An 11,464-nucleotide genomic window follows, 5' to 3' on the forward strand; every position below is an offset into this window, starting at 1 on the left:
GGAATTCCATGTGAACTCAAACGACCTCCAGGAATTGATGCAGAGTGAAAGGAGCAGAGCCAGGAGAACATTATACACAGAGATGGATATATGGTGGCACAATTGGATGTAATGGACTTCTCTAGTAGCAGCAATGCAACGATGTAGGACAATTCTGAGGGACTTATGAGAAAGAACACTATCCACGTCCAGAGAAAGAACTGTGGAAGCAGAAACACAGAAGAAAAACATTTGCTTGATCACATGGTTCAATGCGGATATGATTGGGGGTGTAGACTCTAAGTGATCACATTAATGCAAATATTAATAATATGGAAATAGGTCTTGATCAATGACACATGTAAAACCCAGTGGAATTGCTCATTGGCTATTGGAGGGGGCTGGGAAGAGAGGAGGGAAAGAACATGAATCATGTAACCATGGAAAAATATTCTAAACTAATTAAACAAATAAATGTAATTTAAAAAAAAAGCTTCCCCAACCTTCCACTCCTGTCCACTGTAATCTTTACCTCCTTGGAAAGTCAAAGATATTTATTATGTATACCACTGAGTTGATAGGTACCTATTACTTTGTACTGATCGTTATCTTTTCATGGATTAAGTTTCATCTCAAACATTTAAGAGGTTTTATAATCATAATGATAGGTCACATTATAGTGATTTGTGGTTTACGGCACGCTTTCTTTACAGTAGCCCTATAAAGAAGATAGGACATACATAATTAGATTTTTTAAAATGTAAGCTTAAAATTAATATATAATAACTCCAAGTATTATATCTTTATAAGATTTATTAATAATAACTTGAAGTAAAAGAAAATAAAAAACTAGAGTAAAGAGGGAGCTAAACTGGACACGGTCGTAAGAGAAGAGAGCAAGAGGGTGGGTTTACAGCAGACTTGAAGACGCAACGTGGATGAAGGGAAAAGGATTCTGAGTAATATAGTTCAGGGGTTCAACATTTTCTAATTACACCATATGAATTGAAGTTTCAATTATCCCCCCTATTTTGTAACTTTTGATTCTTCAAACATGTATTAATTATCTCCTAAGAGTCAGGCTCACCACTAAAATCCTTGTGGTGCTTCAAGGTAACCCGACATGGTTGAAGGTTATGATCCTGTGATTACAGCTGCAGATACGGACCTGGTAATAGATTGTGTGTCTGTTGTCTGAGGTTCAGCTAAGTGAACTAGAAAGGTTCATTATGACAATATGGGCCATGAAGAGCTAATTTCACTGACCCCCAGCAACTCACAGAACTAACTACCAAGGCATTTATACCATCTGCATTGGTAGAGGGAACAATGAAATTGTGGGTCTTTAGAGTATTGAAATCAAGATGAGAAAAGGTCGAGGACCAGTGCTGGAGATGCAAAGATGTAAAATGATAAAGTCCATAACGTCAAAGAGCTTCCCATTGAATAAGAAGCTAAGGTTCAGAAATGGTAAGCTCTCTCATGTCTGCCATTTTGCATCACCAGCAGCTCGCTCAGTTCCCTCGCTGACCCCAAAACCATCCCAAGTCCCATCACATGTTGTTTCCCCTGACTCCGATGCCCATCTTATTCCCCTCTGCCTGTCTATCACAGCTGTGAGAACTGGCATCCAAGGCCCTCAATAACCAGAAATGTCAGCAAACAGAACAGAAGAAAGTATATGCTAACGAGAGACCCCAACACACTCTGATAGCTTATTACAAAAAAGAAAATGAGTTGGCCTCAGACACTTCCCAGCTGTGTGACTCTGGGCAAGTCACTTGACCCCCATTGCCTACCCTTACCACTCTTCTGCCTTGGAGCCAATACATAGTATTGACTCCAAGATGGAAGGTAAGGGTTTAAAAAAAAAAAAAAGAAAATGAGTGATTCAATGCTTTACATCATCATTTCGAGAATCCACAATTTCATTGCTAGGGGCATTTCCTTCACCTAAGCAGAGCTCAAGCCCTCTAAAATTCCTCACTTGGTGGCCAGCCTTTGGGTGTCGAGCATTCCAAAAAACAGGGTACTCACCCAGGCCGTATCTGAAGCCTTTCCGCCTTGGTGGAACCTACTAGTGTTTGCCTTTCGTGGGCAAAACCTTTGAAAACTCAGAATTATCTTTACACGATGTTGAGGCAGCTGGAGAAGACCTGAGTGTAAGTAACAAGTTCTTCCATTTAGCTGTCACACCTTTTCAGAACTGAAGCTGGAGTTGCCAATTATCTCAAGAGGCAGCGACTTGTTTTAGAACTCAACTTTTTTGTTTTCTTGACTCCACCGTAAATTACAGCTTTCCCAGCAACCTATGTACCTCTCTTCTAATTATAAAACTATGCGCTATTTTGTAAATAAGGCAGGGGTCTGCTGTATCTGAAAATGGGGCTCAGGACATAATGCTGGATCATTTAGTTTCTGAAATGGAATCTTCAATGCTTGCCAAAATGAATCCTTGTCAGTCCTATGTGGCAGGTGTTGGAATTACACCAGGCTCCTGCAAACCACATCTGGGAACATTTAAGAGTTTAAAGAAAGCTCTGTAAAAACTGCTTATACAGTATATAAAAACTGTTCATCAGTCAAATCCATGAGCCATATTCAGCTATCCCTTGCATGCCACAGAGTTGAGTGTGTTTTTTAAAGTAATTTACAAAAATAGGAATTCAGCTCTTCCCCAAATCTCAGGAATTTCAGGCACTTTTTAGCAATCTAGTTTGTTCAAATATGTGACAGTAGGCTCTTAATAAATGCTTGTTGGTTGATTAATAAGGCTATGTGGAATGGAAGTAGTTAGAGGGAAGTGTGTCTCTTCTAAAGTAAGGAATTTAATGATAATAGCTGATATATGTGGAGAATTTTTTTCATCATACTATCTTTTACATATAATATCTTATCTCATCCTCACAATAATCCTATGAAGGGAAATGGTGAAGATTATTATCCTCATTTTGCTTTTAAGAAAATAGTAGGCTCAGTCACAGAATGACTACATCATGAAAATAAAATATAATACGGCACAAGATATTCTGGGCAGGTAGGTGGCACCGCAGACAAAGAGCCAGACCTGAAATCCGAAAGACTCATCTTCCTGAGTTCAAATCTGGCCTCAGACACTTACCAGCTCTGTGTCACTTAATTCTGTCTTAGTTTCCTCTTCTGTAAAACAAGTTGGAGAAGAAGATGGCAAACCACTCTAGTATCTTTGCCAAGAAAACCCTATATGGGGACACAAAGTCAGACACAACTGAAAACGACCAACTGACAACAATTTTACAAGAAATTCAATGTATAGTTTGGGTTCAGAGGAAAGAGGGATAATTTCTGCTTCTGGGGATCAAAGAACACTTCATGAAGTAGGGTGTCCCATTTGATCTGGGCCTTGAAGATGACAACTGGTGGATAAAGTAAGGAGGGCAAATCCAGATCCGGAGAATAGCATGATCAAGTACAAAGAGGCAGGAAAGTAAGGAAGATATTTGGAGATCAGCTAGTAATCTGATTGTGCCAAAAAGTGAAAGGAAATAGTGGATATAAAGGCTGGAAAGGTAGAGAGAAAATAGATTTTGAGTGGGCTTGAGTGTCAGACAGAGTCACTGGGTGGTATGGTGGACAGAGCACCGGTTCTGGAATCAGGAAGACAGAAGTTCCAATCTAGCCACAGATACTTTAATAAGCTTTGTGACCCTGGGCAAGTCACTGACCTCTGCCTCAGCTTTCTTCATCTGTAAAATGGGGATAATAAAAGCACCCACCTTTAAGGATTATAGTAAGGATCCAATGAAATAATATTTGTAAAGTGCTTAGCGTAGTGCTTGGCACATAGAGGACACTGTATAAATGTTAGCTAATATCATTAATATTTCATTGAATAGCTAAAAAGAAGCATTGCTTAGAGTTATTGTTTCTTATAAACTGAATCTTAACACATAAATAAAAACAATAGGGGAAAATTTGAATATAATCAGAAATGTTTCAGTTAAAAGTTTTTAAAATTCCCAGTGCAAAATCTTTCCCACCCATATAGACTGGTATCTCGGCTATAACTCTTACAGGATTTCCCAGGGTACAGAGAAGTTAAATTACTGCATGGCCACACAGCAGGATGTGTCTATGGAGAGGAGCAAAGAAGAGGACCTGGTACACGATTGAAACAGAAATGTACAATAGTCAGAGAATAACTCCAGAGTTATGATGCTTCAGTGATCTGATCATAGATTCAGTTAGAGAAGACCTTAAGAAGTCATCTTACAAACGAGGAAAGTGAAGTTACATGACTTGTCCAAGGTCACGCAGGTAATAAATGGAAGAAACAGAGGTGCCCTAAAAGAAACAGGAAGTGTCTGAAGAGGGAAAAGGTTGATAGAGATGAAGATCATGAATTATTTTGGAGACATTGAATTTCGGGCATTCAGGAGGAGATGTCTAACAGGAAATTAAATATATATATTTATATACACACAGTATTCAGAAGGATAATTAAGACTAGATAGATAAAATTTGGAATTGTTTCTATAGAGATAAATATCAAATATATGTAAGTTTAAATAATTTTTTTATTAAAATCCTTACCTGCCAATTTAGAATCAATACTCTGTATTGTTCCAAGGCAGAAAAACGGAAACAGTTAAGCAATGGGGGTTAAGTGACTTGCCCAGGGTCACACAGCTAGGAAGTGTCTGAGGTCATATTTGAACCCAGGACCTCCTGTCTCTAGGCCATACTTCTCATTCCACTGAGCCACCTAGCTGTCCCCCCAAGTTAAGGTTTTTAAATGAGAAAAAGGAGGGGAAACAGAGAAAGGGGGGAAGGAGAAGAAGGAAGAGAATGAATGATCATTGGGGTGAGTTCCCAGCGGAGACCAAAAGGAAAGGGATTCAGGGAATAAATTAAGGACTTGACCTTGGCAAGGACAATCTTTTCCTCAGAGAGCAGAGTAAAGGAGGTAGTAAAGATGTAGGAGGGTTTTGAGGTATGGTAAGGGAAAGATGAAGGGGTCTCAGCATCTCCTTCCATCTTGGGAAGGAACTATACAGCTGGCACTATGTGAGTTTTTTGTTTCAGTTTTTTGCTGGCCCAGATCCCTCTATTTCCTGGTGTCTCTACCTCTAGCTCCCTGGACTTTGGAGGACCAACATCCATCCAACATAGCTCTCTGTCATCATAGGACACTGGAGGGTAGATAAGGGAGAGTGCTGGATTTAGTGTCAAGATCTGGTTTGGAATCCTAATAACAATACATATTCTCTCCAGAATCTTAGGGAGGTCACCTACTTTTTAAACATTTCAATCTCCTCATCTATAAAGTGGGGATAATATACCTGTCCTGACCACCTCATGTGTATGAAACTCTCCTTATTTCCTTCTATATGAAACCTTTCCCAATCCCCCCTTAATTCTGGTGTCTTCCCTCTAGTGTTTTCAGGTTATCCCATCTATAGCTTATTTGTATATAGGCGTTTGGATATCATCTCCTCCATTGGACTGTAAATTCCTTGAGGACAGGGATTGTATTTTACCTTTCTTTGTATCCCAAACACTTATGAAACATTAATCAATATTTATTGACTATTTCACAAACTAAAGTTTGCTTTCTATAGACTGCTTAAAAGCCTCCTTCCGCCTCGTTTTGTTTTTGCTTTGTTTTTCCATATGTGATTGGGATCTGCGGACTCTCCCTGTCCCTCTGTTGTCTTGCTCAACCACTCTCTTTCCAACAGACTGTTCAAGCCAGATCTGTTGACGTCACTGAACCTGACCACATCTGACGCCCCCTCCCCAGCTCAGCTCTCCAGAATCAGTATGAGTTCTGTGCTACTTCATTTCTCATTGACAGAATGGCTTGATAAGATCTGAATAAAGCATCTTAATGGCTAATGATGTAATCAGCAGAAAGATCACAGCTGGGTTCATAACTCCCACGAGGAATGTTTGGTACTGACAGAAAAGTTGTTTTTTGTTTTATTAAGCTGAGTGAGCCTGCTGTGGAAGGAAGGCACTGCAGAATACTGGGATGGAGACCTCGTGCTGTCATCTCGAAGGCGTCGTTATCTGACAACAATGTATTATTGAACTCTGGAATGACACCCAAATTCCAAAACCTGGCATTCAAGGCACAACCTGTCGCTTCTCTACTTTTTCAGGCACTTCTCACATTATGCCCCGAGACAAACTGGACTTCTTGTCCTGCCTAGATACGTCCCACACTTTTACCTCTTTGCCATTCTCTCATCTCCAAATAGTCTTCCCTAATGTTTCTGCTGGTTAAAGACTTACTTATTCTTTCAGGACCATTCGAAAACTACCTCCTAAGGGGCAACTGGGTAGCTCAGTGGATGGAGAACCAGGCCTAGAGATGGGAGGTTCTAGGTTCAAACCTTGTCTCAGACACTTCCTAGCTGTGTGACCCTGGGCATGTCACTGAACCCCCAATGCATAGCCCTTATCTCTCTTCTGTCTTAGAACCAATACATAGTATTGATTCTAAAGCAGAATGTAAGGGTTTAAAAAAATACCTCCTTCACAGAGGAAAAAGGAATAATTATTTCTTAAACACTTACTATGTACTATGCTAAGTCCTTTGCAGATATTATTTCATTTGAGCCTTAAATAACCCTGGGAGGTATATACTACTATTATCCCTATTTTATTGTTGAGGAAACTGAGGCAGATAACAGGTAAGTGACTTGCTCAGGGTCACATAGCTAGTGATCACCTGAGGCCAGATTTTGAATTCTGATCTTCCTGACTCCAGGCCCAGTGCTCTAACCATTGAGCCATTTGGCTGCCTCTAAGAAACCAAGACCCATTCAGAAGTCTGTAAAACTTTTGTATTTTAGTTATTTGCAAATGCATCTACTCCTTCGTCCTACCTCTTGGGATCTCACCATTATCCACAAAGGTTCTACTTCCTTAAGCAGAAATTGAAATGCCTCAGACAATACCCTCCTATCATTCCATCTCTCTCTGTCCCTCACCCCTTCTAAAGCTATCCTCCACTCTATTCAAGACCTCCAATCATTCTATCACTACATCATCAGGTCATAAACCCTACTCTAACTTTACTTCCTCTCTTCTCAATCTCAATCTTATTCTTTGGTCACTTAAACTCGACACTGCCCTCGGCTCTGGGATACCTCACCCTCTTGCACTATCACCATTCATGTCTTTTCTCTTTTTCTTTTTTTTTTAAACTCTCCCCTTCCATCTTAGAATCAATACTGCTTATTAGTTCCAAGGCAGAAGAGTGGGAAGGGCTAGGCAATGGGGGTTAAGTGAATTGCCCAAGGTCACACAGCTAGGAAGTGCCTGAGGTCAGATTTGAACCTAGGACCTCCCATCTTTAGGCCTGGCTCTCCATCCACTGAGCCACCCCACCATTCATTTCTTTTTTTTTTTTTTCCCAAAGGAAATGCAGTTTATTCTGCTCAGTTCAGCAATGGAAGATCTCCTTCCAACCCTACAACACTGCCTGTGGAAACCCAAGTCAAATCACACCTTAAGAAGCCTTTCCTTTCTTAAATCTACCATTCATTTTTTTAAATTTGAAAATGTTTATTTAATTAATTAATTTAGAATATTTTTCCATGGCTACATGATTCATGTTCTTTTCTTCCCCTCCTCTCACCCCTCTCCTATAGGCAAAGAGCAGTTCCAGTAGGTTTTACGTGTGTCATCAAGACCTATTTCTATATTATTAATATTTGCATTAGGGTGATCACTTAAAGTCTACATCCCCAATCATATCCCCATCAACCCATGTAACCAAACAGTTGTTTTTCTTTTGTGTTCTGTTCCCACAGTTCTTTCTCTGGATGTGAATAGTGTTCTTTCTCATAAGTCCCTCAAAAATGTCTTGGATCATTGCATTGCTGCTAGTACAGAAGTCCATTACATTCGATTTTACCACAGTGTATCAGTTTCTGTGAATAAGGTTCTCCTGGTTCTGCTCCTTTCACTCTGCATCAATTCCTGGAGGTCATTTCAGTTCACATGGAATTCCTCCAGTTCATTATTCCTTTGAGCACAATAGTATTCCATCACCAACAGATACCACAATTTGTTCAGCCATTCCCCAATCGAAGGGCATACCCTCATTTTCCAGTTTTTTGCCACCACAAATAGCACAGCTATAAATATTTTTGTACAAGTCTTTTTCCTTATTATCTCTTTGGGGTATAGACCCAGCAGTGTTATGGCTGGATCAAAGGGCAGATAGTCTTTTAAAGCATAGTTTAGGCATAGTTCCAAATTGCCATCCAGGATCCACCATTCATTTCTTAACAAACTCTTACCAAACAAATCATAGTGTTAGAAGCTGGCCAGGTTTGAAGTTAGGATTAAATGAAACGCTCATGGGTAATTGAAGAGTTGACAAAAGGAACTCTACTTAGCTTGTCCTGGCATAGCAAGGATAGCTAGCAGCCCTTGGCTCAGGTACATGGGGCTCACTTTGGATCAGAGAGCATTTTCCCTTCCTGATTTGTCACAGAGATGGCCACTGGGAATTTGGACACCTAATGCAGGTGATCATTGGCATAAGGTTGTAGCTGTTGATTAGCAAGGTCAAAAGTCTTGTCTTGAGATGGGACGGGGCTATTTTGCTGGATGGGGACAGATTGAGGGCCACTTTGGTTAGACTGGTACTCTGGTTGGCCCAAGAAGCTACTTGGACAAGAATAGCTGCCTTGTCCTTAGTTAATGGGATCATATAATTCTGTTCTCAGAACAACATAACATCACCAATCCTAATGCCTACGTTGGCAATGGATCTCTTTCCCAATCTCAGATGTTTTTGTAAACAACTGAACTGTTTAGTGTATGATGATTGGATACTAACATGTTATGCAAATAATTGTAGGCATTGGGAGGCATCGCTAAAATTCCTCTTTTGGCCCTGACCCTGAGGGGAAGAGACTGTCCTGTGCTTTCCAGGCCCCAAACCACTTGGACAAACCCATGATCACCAGCCAGGAATCAGTGTAGATTTAGATCTCTGCCCCATCCCTCGAAGCTCTCTTATCTGTCAGCCATGGAGCATGAAGCTTAGTCTACTAAAAGAACTTGCCAGGACCCTCATTCTATGGAAATCTTAGCAGCTGCCAAAGTTCAGGTGAATATGTCTTGTAGCATATGGAGTCATTAGCAAACCAGACAAAAACATCATTCTTCAGAAGCCAAGTCCTTACTTGGTGTGGGCCAACTGGACTAGCAGAGGAGGCAGGGTTCTAGGACCTGGACTAGTGGCCTCAATCTTTGGCATAGTCACCAAGTTATTTGTGAAGAATACTAAAGCTGGAGGGATCCAGGCAGGTATGATTTTGAATACTCCATATCCATTTAGCAAAAGAAGCCTCACCTACCCAATCTTGTAAAAGGGACCACCTTGTCTCACCAAACTCAATAAAGAACTCTGGACAAAGAATAAACAATATGGCTGTTTCACGGCAACTAGGGCCCAGAAATAGGTAAGCAGCTGATTTTTAGACATGATATAGTGAGTGACTACTTTAAAAAACCTGTAATTTTAGGAGCTTTTTTTATCTGTTCTTTCTGGACAGAGACAGATAGAAACTTTGCAGCATCTTACAGGATCAGAAAGGCCCAACGACACAGCGTGCCGTAGATGTTCCAGGGTCATAGCCTATTCTGAACCTCACTTGACAGGAGTAGATATGAGGGTGCCTTGCCCTTGATAAATGGGTGAGCAAAACCTGAAGAGTTCAATAAGTCTCTGGGCTTCCTTCCTTAGATTATGAAAAGCTGATGTCAGTAGCTTTTTCTGGACTGTGCCCCCAAACTTCTGGGGTTCTCTCACTCACTGTATTCCCCCAAACTTGACTGAGTGGGCTTGACCCTGGACTTTCTTAGCATTGATTTCCGACCTCTTGTCCCTCATAGGGACCACTACTCTATCCAATGCCTCTTGTCATCATAGCATCATATGGTCTGACCAATGTTATGTCAACAACATAATGGTTTGTATCAATGCTGGCAGGAAGGGAGGCCTCTTTCAAGTCTCTGTCCCCCAGAATGAGAGAAAGTTTAAGTAGCTCTGGGGAAGGACAATGATTTTTTTTTTTTTGCATTAAACTTCATTTCCTTTTTTTGGATCATTTATAACAGGACAGCTAAATCTTAGATAAAGAGTGAATCGATCCTACTAGAAACAAAATTTGGCACAGATTACTGACACAATGCCTTTTTTTAAAAAAACATTTATTAATATTCATTTTTAACATGGTTACATGATTCATGCTCCTCCTTTCCCCTTCGCCCCCCAAACTCCCGCCACCCATGGCCGATGCACATTTCCACTAGTTTTGTCATGTGTCCTTGATCAAGACCAATTTCCAAATTGTTGGTAGTTGCATTGGTGTGGTAGTTTCGAGTCCACACCCTCAATCATGTCCACCCCGACCCATGCGTTCAAGCAGTTGCTTTTCTTATATGTTTCCTCTCCTGCAGTCCTTCCTCTGAATGTGGGCAGCGTTCTTTACCATAAATCCCTCAGAATTGTCCTGGGTCATTGTATTGCTGCTGGTACAGAGGTCCATTACATTCAATTTTACCACAGTATATCAGTCTCTGTGTATAGAGTTCTTCTGGCTCTGCTCCTTTCACTCTGCATCAGTTCCCGGAGGTCTCTCCAGTTCGCCTGGAACTTCTCCAGTTTATTATTCCTTTTAGCACAATAGTATTCCATCACCCGCATATACCACAGTTTGTTCAGCCATTCCCCAATTGAAGGGCATACCCTCATTTTCCAGTTGTTTGCCACCACAAAAAGCACAGCTATAAATATTTTTGTACAAGTCTGTTTATCTATGATCTCTTTGGGGTACAAACCCAACAATGGTATGGCTGGATCAAAGGGCAGGCATTCTTTTATAGCCCTTTGAGCATGATTCCAAATTGCCAGCCAGAATGGCTGGATCAGTTCATAGCTCCACCAGCAATGCATTAATGTCCCAATTTTGCCACATCCCCTCCAACATTCATTACTCTCCCCTTCTTTCATTTTAGCCAATCTGCTAGGTGTGAGGTGATACCTCAGAGTTGTTTTGATTTGCATTTCTCTAATTATTAGAGATTTGGAACACTTTCTCATGTGCTTATTGATACTTTTGATTTCTTTACCTGAAAATTGCCTATTCATGTCTCTTGCCCATTTATCAATTGGGGAATGGCTTGATTTTTTTATACAATTGCTTTAACTCCTTGTATATTTGAGTAATTAGATCCCTGTCAGAGTTTTTCATTATAAAGATTTTTCCCAATTTGTTGTTTCCCTTCTGATTTTGACTACATTGTTTTTGTTTGTACAAAAACTTTTTAGTTTAATATAATCAAAACCATTTAATTTACATTTTGTCATTTTCTCTAACTCTTGTTTGGTTTTAAAGTCTTTCCTTTCCCACAGATCTGACAAGTAAACTATTCTGTGTTCACTTAACTTATTTATAGTTTCCCTCTTTATATTCAA

The sequence above is a fragment of the Gracilinanus agilis genome, chromosome 1, assembly GCF_016433145.1.
Source record: "Gracilinanus agilis isolate LMUSP501 chromosome 1, AgileGrace, whole genome shotgun sequence".
NCBI lineage: Eukaryota > Metazoa > Chordata > Mammalia > Didelphimorphia > Didelphidae > Gracilinanus > Gracilinanus agilis.